Consider the following 13496-nt stretch of genomic DNA (forward strand, 5'->3'; position numbering starts at 1 on the left):
CCCCCCCTCTCCTGTCCACTGTCCCCCCCCTCCTGTCCACTGTCCCCCCCCTCCTGTCCACTGTCCCCCCTCTCTTGTCCACTGTCCCCCCTCTCTTGTCCACTGTCCTCCCCCTCTTGTCCACTGTCCCCCCCCTCTTGTCCACTGTCCCCCCCCTCTTGTCCACTGTCCCCCCCCTCCTGTCCACTGTCCCCCCCCTCCTGTCCACTGTCCCCCCCTCCTGTCCACTGTCCCCCCTCCTGTCCACTGTCCCCCACTCCTGTCCACTGTCCCCCCACTCCTGTCCACTGTCCCCCCCCCTCCTGTCCACTGTCCCCCCCTCCTGTCCACTGTCCCCCCCTCCTGTCCACTGTCCCCCCCTCCTGTCCACTGTCCCCCCCTCTCCTGTCCACTGTCCCCCCCTCTCCTGTCCACTGTCCCCCCTCCCCTGTCCACTGCCCCCCCTCCCCTGTCCACTGCCACCCCCTCCTGTCCACTGTCCCCCCCTCCTGTCCACTGTCCCCCCCTCCTGTCCACTGTCCCCCCCTCCTGTCCACTGTCCCTCCTCCTGTCCACTGTCCCCCCCTCCTGTCCACTGTCCCCCCCCTCCTGTCCACTGTCCCCCCCCTCCTGTCCACTGTCCCCCCCTCCTGTCCACTGTCCCCCCCTCCTGTCCACTGTCCCCCCCTCCTGTCCACCCCTCCTGTCCACTGTCCCCCCCTCCTGTCCACTGTCCCCCCCTCTCCCTGTCCACTGCCCCCCCTCCTGTCCACTGCCCCCCCCCTCCTGTCCACTGCCACCCCCTCTTGTCCACTGCCCCCCCTCCTATCCACTGCCCCCCCTCCTGTCCACTGCCCCCCCTCCTGTCCACTGCCCCCCCTCCTGTCCACTGCCCCCCCTCCTGTCCACTGCCCCCCCTCCTGTCCACTGCCCCACCCCTCCTGTCCACTGTCCCCCCCTCCTGTCCACTGTCCCCCCCTCCTGTCCACTGTCCCCCCCTCCTGTCCACTGTCCCCCCCTCTTGTCCACTGTCCCCCCCTCTTGTCCACTGTCCCCCCCTCTTGTCCACTGTCCCCCCCTCTTGTCCACTGTCCCCCCCCTTTTGTCCACTGTGTCCCCCCCCTCTTGTCCACTGTGTCCCCCTGCTGTCCACTGTGTCCCCCTGCTGTCCACTGTGTCCCCCTGCTGTCCACTGTGTCCCCCTGCTGTCCACTGTGTCCCCCTGCTGTCCACTGTGTCCCCCTGCTGTCCACTGTGTCCCCCTGCTGTCCACTGTGTCCCCCTGCTGTCCACTGTGTCCCCCTGCTGTCCACTGTGTCCCCCTGCTGTCCACTGTGTCCCCCTCCTGTCCACTGTGTCCCCCTCCTGTCCACTGTCCCCCCTCCTGTTCACTGCCCCCCTCCTGTTCACTGTCCCCCCTCCTGTTCACTGTCCCCCCCTCCTGTTCACTGTCTCCCCCCCTCCTGTCCACTGTCTCCCCCCCTCCTGTCCACTGTCCCCCCTCCTGTCCACTGTCCCCCCTCCTGTCCACTGTCCCCCCTCCTGTCCACTGTCCCCCCCCTCCTGTCCACTGTCCCCCCCCTCCTGTCCACTGTCCCCCCCTCCTGTCCACTGTCCCCCCCCTCCTGTCCACTGTCCCCCCCTCCTGTCCACTGTCCCCCCCCTCCTGTCCACTGTCCCCCCCTCCTGTCCACTGTCCCCCCTCCTGTCCACCCCTCCTGTCCACTGTCCCCCCCTCTCCTGTCCACTGTCCCCCCCTCTCCTGTCCACTGCCCCCGTCCTGTCCACTGCCCCCCCTCCTGTCCACTGCCCCCCCTCTTGTCCACTGCCCCCCTCTTGTCCACTGCCCCCCCTCCTGTCCACTGCCCCCCCTCCTGTCCACTGCCCCCCCCCCTCCTGTCCACTGCCCCCCCCCTGTCCACTGTCCCCCCTCCTGTCCACTGCCCCCCCCTCCTGTCCACTGCCCCCCCTCCTGTCCACTGCCCCCCCTCCTGTCCACTGCCCCCCCCTCCTGTCCACTGCCCCCTTTCCTGTCCACTGCCCCCCCTCCTGTCCACTGCCCCCCCCTCCTGTCCACTGCCCCCCCTCCTGTCCACTGCCCCCCCCTCCTGTCCACTGTCCCCCCCTCCTGTCCACTGTCCCCCCCTCCTGTCCACTGTCCCCCCCTCCTGTCCACTGTCCCCCCCCCTCCTGTCCACTGTCCCCCCCCTCCTGTCCACTGTCCCCCCCCTCCTGTCCACTGTCCTGTCCACTGTCCCCCCCCTCTTGTCCACTGTCCCCCCCCTCTTGTCCACTGTCCCCCCCTCTTGTCCACTGTCCCCCCCCTCCCGTCCACTGTCCCCCCCCTCCCGTCCACTGTCCCCCCCCTCCCGTCCACTGTCCCCCCTCCCGTCCACTGTCCCCCCCCTCCCGTCCACTGCCCCCCTCCCGTCCACTGTCCCCCCCCTCCCGTCCACTGCCCCCCTCCCGTCCACTGCCCCCCTCCTGTCCACTGCCCCCCTCCTGTCCACTGCCCCCTCCTGTCCACTGCCCCCCTCCTGTCCACTGCCCACCTCCTGTCCACTGCCCACCTCCTGTCCACTGCCCACCTCCTGTCCACTGCCAGCCTCCTGTCCACTGCCCACCTCCTGTCCACTGCCCCCCTCCTGTCCACTGCCCCCCTCCTGTCCACTGTCCCCCCCCTCCTGTCCACTGTCCCCCCCCTCCTGTCCACTGTCCCCCCCTCTTGTCCACTGTCCCCCCCTCCTGTCCACTGTCCCCCCCTCTCCTGTCCACTGTCCCCCCCTCTCCTGTCCACTGTCCCCCCCTCTCCTGTCCACTGTCCCCCCCTCTCCTGTCCACTGTCCCCCCCCTCCTGTCCACTGTCCCCCCCCTCCTGTCCACTGTCCCCCCCTCTCCTGTCCACTGTCCCCCCCTCTCCTGTCCACTGCCCCCCCCCTCCTGTCCACTGTCCCCCCTCTCCTTTCCACTGTCCCCCCTCTCTTGTCCACTGTCCCCCCTCTCTTGTCCACTGTCCTCCCCCTCTTGTCCACTGTCCCCCCCCTCTTGTCCACTGTCCCCCCCCTCCTGTCCACTGTCCCCCCCTCCTGTCCACAGTCCCCCCTCCTGTCCACTGTCCCCCACTCCTGTCCACTGTCCCCCCACTCCTGTCCACTGTCCCCCCCCCCTCCTGTCCACTGTCCCCCCCCCCTCCTGTCCACTGTCCCCCCCTCCTGTCCACTGTCCCCCCCTCCTGTCCACTGTCCCCCCCTCCTGTCCACTGTCCCCCCCTCCTGTCCACTGTCCCCCCCTCTCCTGTCCACTGTCCCCCCCTCTCCTGTCCACTGTCCCCCCTCCCCTGTCCACTGCCCCCCCTCCCCTGTCCACTGCCACCCCCTCCTGTCCACTGTCCCCCCCTCCTGTCCACTGTCCCCCCCTCCTGTCCACTGTCCCCCCTCCTGTCCACTGTCCCCCCCCTCCTGTCCACTGTCCCCCCCCTCCTGTCCACTGTCCCCCCCTCCTGTCCACTGTCCCCCCCTCCTGTCCACTGTCCCCCCCTCCTGTCCACTGTCCCCCCCTCCTGTCCACCCCTCCTGTCCACTGTCCCCCCCTCCTGTCCACTGTCCCCCCCTCTCCTGTCCACTGTCCCCCCTCTCCTGTCCACTGCCCCCCCTCCTGTCCACTGCCCCCCCCCCTCCTGTCCACTGCCACCCCCTCTTGTCCACTGCCCCCCCTCCTATCCACTGCCCCCCCTGCTGTCCACTGCCCCCCCTCCTGTCCACTGCCCCCCCTCCTGTCCACTGCCCCCCCTCCTGTCCACTGCCCCCCCTCCTGTCCACTGCCCCCCCTCCTGTCCACTGCCCCCCCTCCTGTCCACTGCCCCACCCCTCCTGTCCACTGTCCCCCCCTCCTGTCCACTGTCCCCCCCTCCTGTCCACTGTCCCCCCCTCCTGTCCACTGTCCCCCCCTCCTGTCCACTGTCCTGTCCACTGTCCCCCCCTCTTGTCCACTGTCCCCCCCTCTTGTCCACTGTCCCCCCCCTCTTGTCCACTCTCCCCCCCCTCTTGTCCACTGTCCCCCCCTCTTGTCCACTGTCCCCCCCTCTTGTCCACTGTCCCCCCCCTCTTGTCCACTGTGTCCCCCCCCTCTTGTCCACTGTGTCCCCCTGCTGTCCACTGTGTCCCCCTGCTGTCCACTGTGTCCCCCTGCTGTCCACTGTGTCCCCCTGCTGTCCACTGTGTCCCCCTGCTGTCCACTGTGTCCCCCTGCTGTCCACTGTATACCCTCGGCTGTCCACTGTGTCCCCCTGCTGTCCACTGTGTCCCCCTGCTGTCCACTGTGTCCCCCTGCTGTCCACTGTGTCCCCCTGCTGTCCACTGTGTCCCCCTGCTGTCCACTGTGTCCCCCTGCTGTCCACTGTGTCCCCCTGCTGTCCACTGTGTCCCCCTGCTGTCCACTGTCCCCCCCTCCTGTCCACTGTCCCCCCCTCCTGTCCACTGTCCCCCCCTCCTGTCCACTGTCCCCCCCTCCTGTTCACTGCCCCCCCTAATGTTCACTGCCCCCCCTCCTGTTCACTGCCCCCCCTCCTGTTCACTGTCCCCCCTCCTGTTCACTGTCCCCCCTCCTGTTCACTGTCCCCCTCCTCCTGTCCACTGTCTCCCCCCCTCCTGTCCACTGTCTCCCCCCCTCCTGTCCACTGTCCCCCCTCCTGTCCACTGTCCCCCCTCCTGTCCACTGTCCCCCCTCCTGTCCACTGTCCCCCCCCTCCTGTCCACTGTCCCCCCCCTCCTGTCCACTGTCCCCCCCCTCCTGTCCACTGTCCCCCCCCTCCTGTCCACTGTCCCCCCCTCCTGTCCACTGTCCCCCCCCTCCTGTCCACTGTCCCCCCCTCCTGTCCACTGTCCCCCCTCCTGTCCACCCCTCCTGTCCACTGTCCCCCCCTCTCCTGTCCACTGTCCCCCCCTCTCCTGTCCACTGTCCCCCCCTCTCCTGTCCACTGCCCCCGTCCTATCCACTGCCCCCCCTCCTGTCCACTGTCCCCCCCCTCCTGTCCACTGTCCCCCACTCCTGTCCACTGTCCTGTCCACTGTCCCCCCCCTCTTGTCCACTGTCCCCCCCCTCTTGTCCACTGTCCCCCCCTCTTGTCCACTGTCCCCCCCCTCCCGTCCACTGTCCCCCCCCTCCCGTCCACTGTCCCCCCCCTCCCGTCCACTGTCCCCCCTCCCGTCCACTGTCCCCCCCCTCCCGTCCACTGCCCCCCTCCCGTCCACTGCCCCCCTCCCGTCCACTGCCCCCCTCCCGTCCACTGCCCCCCTCCCGTCCACTGCCCCCCTCCTGTCCACTGCCCCCCTCCTGTCCACTGCCCCCTCCTGTCCACTGCCCCCCTCCTGTCCACTGCCCACCTCCTGTCCACTGCCCACCTCCTGTCCACTGCCCACCTCCTGTCCACTGCCCACCTCCTGTCCACTGCCCACCTCCTGTCCACTGCCCCCCTCCTGTCCACTGCCCCCCTCCTGTCCACTGCCCCCCTCCTGTCCACTGTCCCCCCCCCTCCTGTCCACTGTCCCCCCCCTCCTGTCCACTGTCCCCCCCCTCCTGTCCACTGTCCCCCCCCCTCCTGTCCACTGTCCCCCCCCCCCTCCTGTCCACTGTCCCCCCCCTCCTGTCCACTGTCCCCCCCTCCTGTCCACTGTCCCCCACTCCTGTCCACTGTCCCCCCACTCCTGTCCACTGTCCCCCCACTCCTGTCCACTGTCCCCCCACTCCTGTCCACTCTCCCCCCCCCCTCCTGTCCACTTTCCCCCCCCTCCTGTCCACTGTCCCCCCCTCCTGTCCACTGTCCCCCCTCTCCTGTCCACTGCCCCCGTCCTGTCCACTGCCCCCCCTCTTGTCCACTGCCACCCCCCTCTTGTCCACTGCCCCCCTCTTGTCCACTGCCCCCCTCCCGTCCACTGCCCCCCTCCCGTCCACTGCCCCCCTCCCGTCCACTGCCCCCCTCCTGTCCACTGTCCCCCCCCCTCCTGTCCACTGTCCCCCCCTCTTGTCCACTGTCCCCCCCCCTCCTGTCCACTGTCCCCCCCTCTTGTCCACTGTCCCCCCCTCCTGTCCACTGTCCCCCCCTCTCCTGTCCACTGTCCCCCCCTCTCCTGTCCACTGTCCCCCTCTCCTGTCCACTGCCACCCCCTCCTGTCCACTGCCACCCCCTCTTGTCCACTGCCCCCCCCTCCTGTCCACTGCCCCCCCCCTGTCCACTGCCCCCCCCCTGTCCACTGCCCCCCCTGCTGTCCACTGTCCGCCCCCCTGCTGTCCACTGTCCGCCCCCCTGCTGTCCACTGTCCGCCCCCCTGCTGTCCACTGTCCGCCCCCCTGCTGTCCACTGTCCGCCCCCCTGCTGTCCACTGTCCGCCCCCCTGCTGTCCACTGTCCGCCCCCCTGCTGTCCACTGTCCGCCCCCCTGCTGTCCACTGTCCGCCCCCCTGCTGTCCACTGTCCGCCCCCCTGCTGTCCACTGTCCGCCCCCCTGCTGTCCACTGTCCGCCCCCCTGCTGTCCACTGTCCGCCCCCCTGCTGTCCACTGTCCGCCCCCCTGCTGTCCACTGTCCGCCCCCCTGCTGTCCACTGTCCGCCCCCCTGCTGTCCACTGTCCGCCCCCCTGCTGTCCACTGTCCGCCCCCCTGCTGTCCACTGTCCGCCCCCCTGCTGTCCACTGTCCGCCCCCCTGCTGTCCACTGTCCGCCCCCCTGCTGTCCACTGTCCGCCCCCCTGCTGTCCACTGTCCGCCCCCCTGCTGTCCACTGTCCGCCCCCCTGCTGTCCACTGTCCGCCCCCCTGCTGTCCACTGTCCGCCCCCCTGCTGTCCACTGTCCGCCCCCCTGCTGTCCACTGTCCGCCCCCCTGCTGTCCACTGTCCGCCCCCCTGCTGTCCACTGTCCGCCCCCCTGCTGTCCACTGTCCGCCCCCCTGCTGTCCACTGTCCGCCCCCCTGCTGTCCACTGTCCGCCCCCCTGCTGTCCACTGTCCGCCCCCCTGCTGTCCACTGTCCGCCCCCCTGCTGTCCACTGTCCGCCCCCCTGCTGTCCACTGTCCGCCCCCCTGCTGTCCACTGTCCGCCCCCCTGCTGTCCACTGTCCCTGTCCACTGTCCCCCCCCCCCCTGTCCACTGTCCCCCCCCCCCTGTCCACTGTCCCCCCCCCTGTCCACTGTCCCCCCCCTCCTGTCCACTGTCCCCCCCCTCCTGTCCACTGTCCCCCACCCTCCTGTCCACTGTCCCCCCCCCTCCTGTCCACTGTCCCCCCCCCTCCTGTCCACTGTCCCCCCCCCCTCCTGTCCACTGTCCCCCCCCCTCCTGTCCACTGTCCCCCCCCCTCCTGTCCACTGTCCCCCCCTCCTGTCCACTGTCCCCCCCCTCCTGTCCACTGTCCCCCCCCTCCTGTCCACTGTCCCCCCCCTCCTGTCCACTGTCCCCCCCCTCCTGTCCACTGTCCCCCCCCTCCTATCCACTGTCCCCCCCCCTCCTGTCCACTGTCCCCGCCCCCTCCTGTCCACTGTCCCCCCCCCTCCTGTCCACTGTCCCCCCCCCCTCCTGTCCACTGTCCCCCCCCCTCCTGTCCACTGTCCCCCCCCCTCCTGTCCACTGTCCCCCCCCCTCCTGTCCACTGTCCCCCCCCTCCTGTCCACTGCCCCCCCCCTACGGTCCACTGTCCCCCCCCCTACGGTCCACTGTCCCCCCCCCTACGGTCCACTGTCCCCCCTCCTGTCCACTGTCCCCCCTCCTGTCCACTGTCCATGAACCCCCTCCTGTCCACTGTCCATGAACCCCCTCCTGTCCACTGTCCATGAACCCACTCCTGTCCACTGTCCATGAACCCACTCCTGTCCACTGTCCCCCCACTCCTGTCCACTGTCCCCCCACTCCTGTCCACTGTCCCCCACTCCTGTCCACTGTCCCCCCCTCCTGTTTACTGTCCCCCCCCCTCTTGTCCACTGTCCCCCCCTTCTGTCCACTGCCCCCCCCCTGTCCACTGTCCCTCCCCCCTCCTGTCCACTGCCCCCCCTGTCCACTGTCCCCCCCCCTCCTGTCCACTGTCTTCCCCCTCCGGTCCACTGTCCCCCCTCCTGTCCACTGTCCACTGTACCCCTCCTGTCCACTGTCCACTGTCCCCCCACTCCTGTCCACTGTCCCCCCACTCCTGTCCACTGTCCCCCCACTCCTGTCCACTGTCCCCCCACTCCTGTCCACTGTCCCCCCACTCCTGTCCACTGTCCCCCCACTCCTGTCCACTGTCCCCCCACTCCTGTCCACTGTCCCTCCCCCCTCCTGTCCACTGCCCCCCCTGTCCACTGCCCCCCCTCCTTTCCACTGTCCCCCCCGTCCACTGTCCCCTCCTGTCCACTGTCCCCCCCCCTCCTGTCCACTGTCCCCCCCCTCCTGTCCACTGTCCCCCCCCTCCTGTCCACTGTCCCCCCCCTCCTGTCCACTGTCCCCCCCCTCCTGTCCACTGTCCCCCCCCTCCTGTCCACTGTCCCCCCCCTCCTGTCCACTGTCCCCCCCCTCCTGTCCACTGTCCCCCCCCCTCCTGTCCACTGTCCCCCCCCTCCTGTCCACTGTCCCCCCCCTCCTGTCCACTGTCCCCCCCTCCTGTCCACTGTCCCCCCCCTCCTGTCCACTGTCCCCCCCCTCCTGTCCACTGTCCCCCCCCTCCTGTCCACTGTCCCCCCCCTCCTGTCCACTGTCCCCCCCCTCCTGTCCACTGTCCCCCTCCCTCCTGTCCACTGTCCCCCCCCTCCTGTCCACTGTCCCCCCCCTCCTGTCCACTGTCCCCCCCCTCCTGTCCACTATCTCCCCCCTCCTGTCCACTATCTCCCCACCTCCAGTCCACTGTCTCCTCCCTCCTGTCCACTGTCTCCCCCCTCCTGTCCACTGTCTCCCCCCTCCTGTCCACTGTCTCCCCCCTCCGGTCCACTGTCCATGAACCCCCTCCTGTCCACTGTCCATGAACCCCCTCCTGTCCACTGTCCATGAACCCCCTCCTGTCCACTGTCCATGAACCCCCTCCTTTCCACTGTCCATCCCCCCCCTCCTGTCCACTGTCAATCCCCCCCTCCTGTCCACTGCCCCCCCCTCCTGTCCATTGCCCCCCCCTCCTGTCCATTGCCCCCCCTCCTGTCCATTGCCCCCCCTCCTGTCCATTGCCCCCCTCCTGTCCATTGCCCCCCCCTCCTGTCCATTGCCCCCCCCTCCTGTCCATTGCCCCCCCCTCCTGTCCACTGCCCCCCCCCTCCTGTCCACTGCCCCCCCCCCCTCCTGTCCACTGCCCCCCCCTCCTGTCCGTCCCTCCCCCCCCCTCCTGTCCGTCCCTCCCCCCCCGCCTCCTGTCCGTCCCTCCCCCCCCCCGCCTCCTGTCCGTCCCTCCCCTCTGAGGTAGGGGGGGGGGAGAACGGAGAAAGAGGGGGAGAGAAGGGAGCGGGAAATTTTACTCACGGGCAACGCCGGGTCTCTCAGCTAGTATGAATATAAATATATGTTTCTCTGACTGCATTACACAGGGATTTAGTGACCCCTCTAGCTGAATCTTCGCTGATTGATCACAGGAGAACGGATCGATCTGCAGCTTAGTTAATCACTTGTCAGTGTTAGCATTGAAGAGCATAGAGGGAGAGGTCGGATGCGATTTCCTGTCAGAGCGTTTTGGAGCCTTCACCTTGGGAAGCACAACGCTCTGACTTAGATCCTATCTCATAATGTTCTATGTACCTTGCAGTGCTATTCCTACCACTATGGATAATATGAGCCATATGATCTAAACTCCACTCACAAGAGGAAGGAGATGCTGCTTCTGCTGTAAACGTTGCTTGCGTGAGAGTGTGTGTGTGTGACTGTGTGTGAGTACTGTGTGTGAGTACTGTGTGTGAGTTAACAAATGACACAGATAAAACACAGACAATAATTCCCTGGCGCACTATCAGATAATAAACCTGACGAATCGGAGTAGTCCCATGAATCAAAAGATGGTATAAAGAAGATCCACAGTCCACAATGTCCCGTTCTTTTACACAGAATGCTGGTCTGAAAATACAAATAAAACAACCATTGCGCAGTACCCTATGGTCAGTATTCCAAGACCCCACCGTTGCTATCTACTTACTTAAAAATAGATAAGAATGGGCCTCAAAAGGTTTCTTTAAGTCCCCCCACGATTGGCTCCGACTGATTCCTGCTGCTGGTATCACGCTTTACACTTCCAGCATCAGCATCACCATACCGATTGGGAACAGAAAGGGGCACCAATAGTATAGCACTATAACATTTATTGTTAAAAAATGACAAGCATAAAAACATGCACTCACATGCGAGAATGCCCTATGCGTGTCCTACAACGTGCCGTCCGCTTCACATGGGAGGATGTCGAGGGATTGCAGGGGGAGGCTGGAGCCGGCGTGGGTCCCCGCTTCGTGGCCGCGACTCGGAGCGCCTAGTCCCTCCTCCGATGACGTTCCCCGTCAATCAACCTCCTTTCCTTCCACAGGGTCTGCACGTTGCAGCACGTTCAACAGGCTCCACCCTACGCGCGTTTCGTGACTCTGACGTCACTTCTTCAGGGGTAATGGAGCTGTGGGGGCTATTTGTATTGATCACTGTTGCTAACAGCATAAAGGACCCAGAGGTGGAAAGAGATTATTAGCAACAGTGATCAATACAAATAGCTATCTCGCACATTGAATAATAAGCCACAGGGTTGCTAATTACTTTTTATTTCTACAATTTATAGAGTTTTATTATGGTTTTTATGATACTGATGTATTAAATAATTTTGTGTAAAGTATTTTACAGCATGCTAGAATGTAATCATCTAGTGCAATTGGCTGTCCAGGCATGAAGTGGTTAAACCTGCTAAACACACGAATTGCCAGGTATCAGCCAACAAGTGGACAATCAACAGGAGTTCCCAATCAGACATTCAACTAATGGGAACTCCCTGTCAGCTTTGCACAAGGGTATAAAATACCTCAAGTGCCCCCACAGCTCCATTACCCCTGAAGAAGTGACGTCAGAGTCACGAAACGCGCGTAGGGTGGAGCCTGTTGAACGTGCTGCAACGTGCAGACCCTGTGGAAGGAAAGGAGGTTGATTGACGGGGAACGTCATCGGAGGAGGGACTAGGCGCTCCGAGTCGCGGCCACGAAGCGGGGACCCACGCCGGCTCCAGCCTCCCCCTGCAATCCCTCGACATCCTCCCATGTGAAGCGGACGGCACGTTGTAGGACACGCATAGGGCATTCTCGCATGTGAGTGCATGTTTTTATGCTTGTCATTTTTTAACAATAAATGTTATAGTGCTATACTATTGGTGCCCCTTTCTGTTCCCAATCGGTATGGTGATGCTGATGCTGGAAGTGTAAAGCGTGATACCAGCAGCAGGAATCAGTCGGAGCCAATCGTGGGGGGACTTAAAGAAACCTTTTGAGGCCCATTCTTATCTATTTTTAAGTAAGTAGATAGCAACGGTGGGGTCTTGGAATACTGACCATAGGGTACTGCGCAATGGTTGTTTTATTTGTATTTTCAGACCAGCATTCTGTGTAAAAGAACGGGACATTGTGGACTGTGGATCTTCTTTATACCATCTTTTGATTCATGGGACTACTCCGATTCGTCAGGTTTATTATCTGATAGTGCGCCAGGGAATTATTGTCTGTGTTTTATCTGTGTCATTTGTTATCTCTCTGTGTATGTTATACAGCCCTTGTGGATAGGGTTGTTATATTCCCAAGGCAGCCATTCCCCAACCTGCCACAACAGGCTGTGAGGAATTCACATTAGATTTTTTCTTATAGGGGACACTTTAAATATTCATTTTATTATTGTTAAGCACCTGGTTATTTTAGTTAATATTTAGGTATAGTTATATAGGTTTGAGCGCTGATCACATGCTTTTAGTTTAAATTTTCCTCACTGTGTGTGAGTACTGTGTGTGAGTACTGTGTGTGAGTACTGTGTGTGAGTACTGTGTGTGAGTACTGTGTGTGAGTACTGTGTGTGAGTACTGTGTGTGAGTACTGTGTGTGACAGAGAGAGAGAGTGTGACAGAGAGAGAGAGTGTGACAGAGAGAGAGAGTGTGACAGAGAGAGTGAGTGTGACAGAGAGAGTGAGTGTGACAGAGAGAGTGAGTGTGACAGAGAGAGTGAGTGTGACAGAGAGAGTGAGTGTGACAGAGAGAGTGAGTGTGACAGAGAGAGTGAGTGTGACAGAGAGAGTGAGTGTGACAGAGAGAGTGAGTGTGACAGAGAGAGTGAGTGTGACAGAGAGTGAGTGTGACAGAGTGTGTGTGTGTGAGTGTGACAGAGTGTGTGTGTGCGAGTGTGAGACAGAGAGAGTGTGCGAGTGAGAGACAGAGAGAGAGAGAGTGTGTGTGTGAGTGAGAGACAGAGAGAGAGAGAGAGTGTGTGCGAGTGAGAGACAGAGAGAGAGTGTGTGTGCGAGTGAGAGACAGAGAGAGAGAGAGTGTGTGCGAGTGAGAGACAGAGACAGAGAGAGAGAGAGAGAGTGTGTGCGAGTGAGAGACAGAGAGAGAGAGTGTGTGCGAGTGAGACAGAGAGAGAGAGAGAGAGTGTGTGCGAGTGAGAGACAGAGAGAGAGAGAGAGAGTGTGTGCGAGTGAGAGACAGAGAGAGTGTGTGCGAGTGAGAGACAGAGAGAGTGTGTGCGAGTGAGAGAGAGTGTGTGCGAGTGAGAGAGAGTGTGTGCGAGTGAGAGACAGAGAGAGTGTGTGCGAGTGAGAGACAGAGAGAGTGTGCGAGTGAGAGAGAGAGAGAGAGTGTGTGCGAGTGAGAGAGAGAGAGTGCGAGTGAGAGACAGAGAGAGAGAGAGTGTGTGCGAGTGAGAGAGAGAGAGAGTGTGTGCGAGTGAGAGACAGAGAGAGAGTGTGTGTGCGAGTGAGAGAGAGTGTGTGCGAGTGAGAGACAGAGAGAGAGAGAGAGAGTGTGTGTGTGCGAGTGAGAGACAGAGAGAGAGAGAGAGAGAGAGAGAGTGTGTGCGAGTGAGAGACAGAGAGAGAGAGAGTGTGTGCGAGGAGGGAGAAGGTGGGAGAGGGGAGAGAGCAAAGGAGGGAGAGGAGAGAGAAAAGGAGGGAGAGGAGAGAAAAGGAGGGCGAGGAGAGAGAAAAGGAGGGCGAGGAGAGAGAAAAGGAGGGCGAGGAGAGAGAAAAGGAGGGCGAGGAGAGTGGAGAGAGAAGTAGGGAGAGAGAGAGAGAGAGATCCCTGGGGGTGATGTGAGATGCAGGGGGGGTGATGTGAGATGCAGGGGGGGGAGTGATGTTTAAACTAAAATCATTACAAAATATATACACATTGTTTATTCAAAAGTATGAGTTAATTATTATTTATTACCCCTACTGCTTTACACGTCTATTTTGTGATTTACCCCCTGTCGAACATGTCATTCAGATAGGGGTTCCCTAAAATTTTACGGCATACTTTAATGGTTCCTACAAACAAAAAGGTTGGGAATCACTGATCTATAGCCTTGGCTATGTTCTACT

General features: G+C 62.8%; 1 protein-coding gene across 4 annotated transcripts in view; it reads left to right on the top strand.

The window, feature by feature from the left end:
• Positions 1 to 13496, top strand: part of LOC142483865 (uncharacterized) — a 207538-nt gene that overhangs the window by 145346 nt on the left and 48696 nt on the right. The window lies entirely within an intron of this gene.

The sequence above is a fragment of the Ascaphus truei genome, unplaced genomic scaffold, assembly GCF_040206685.1.
Source record: "Ascaphus truei isolate aAscTru1 unplaced genomic scaffold, aAscTru1.hap1 HAP1_SCAFFOLD_377, whole genome shotgun sequence".
NCBI classification, from domain to species: Eukaryota; Metazoa; Chordata; class Amphibia; order Anura; family Ascaphidae; genus Ascaphus; species Ascaphus truei.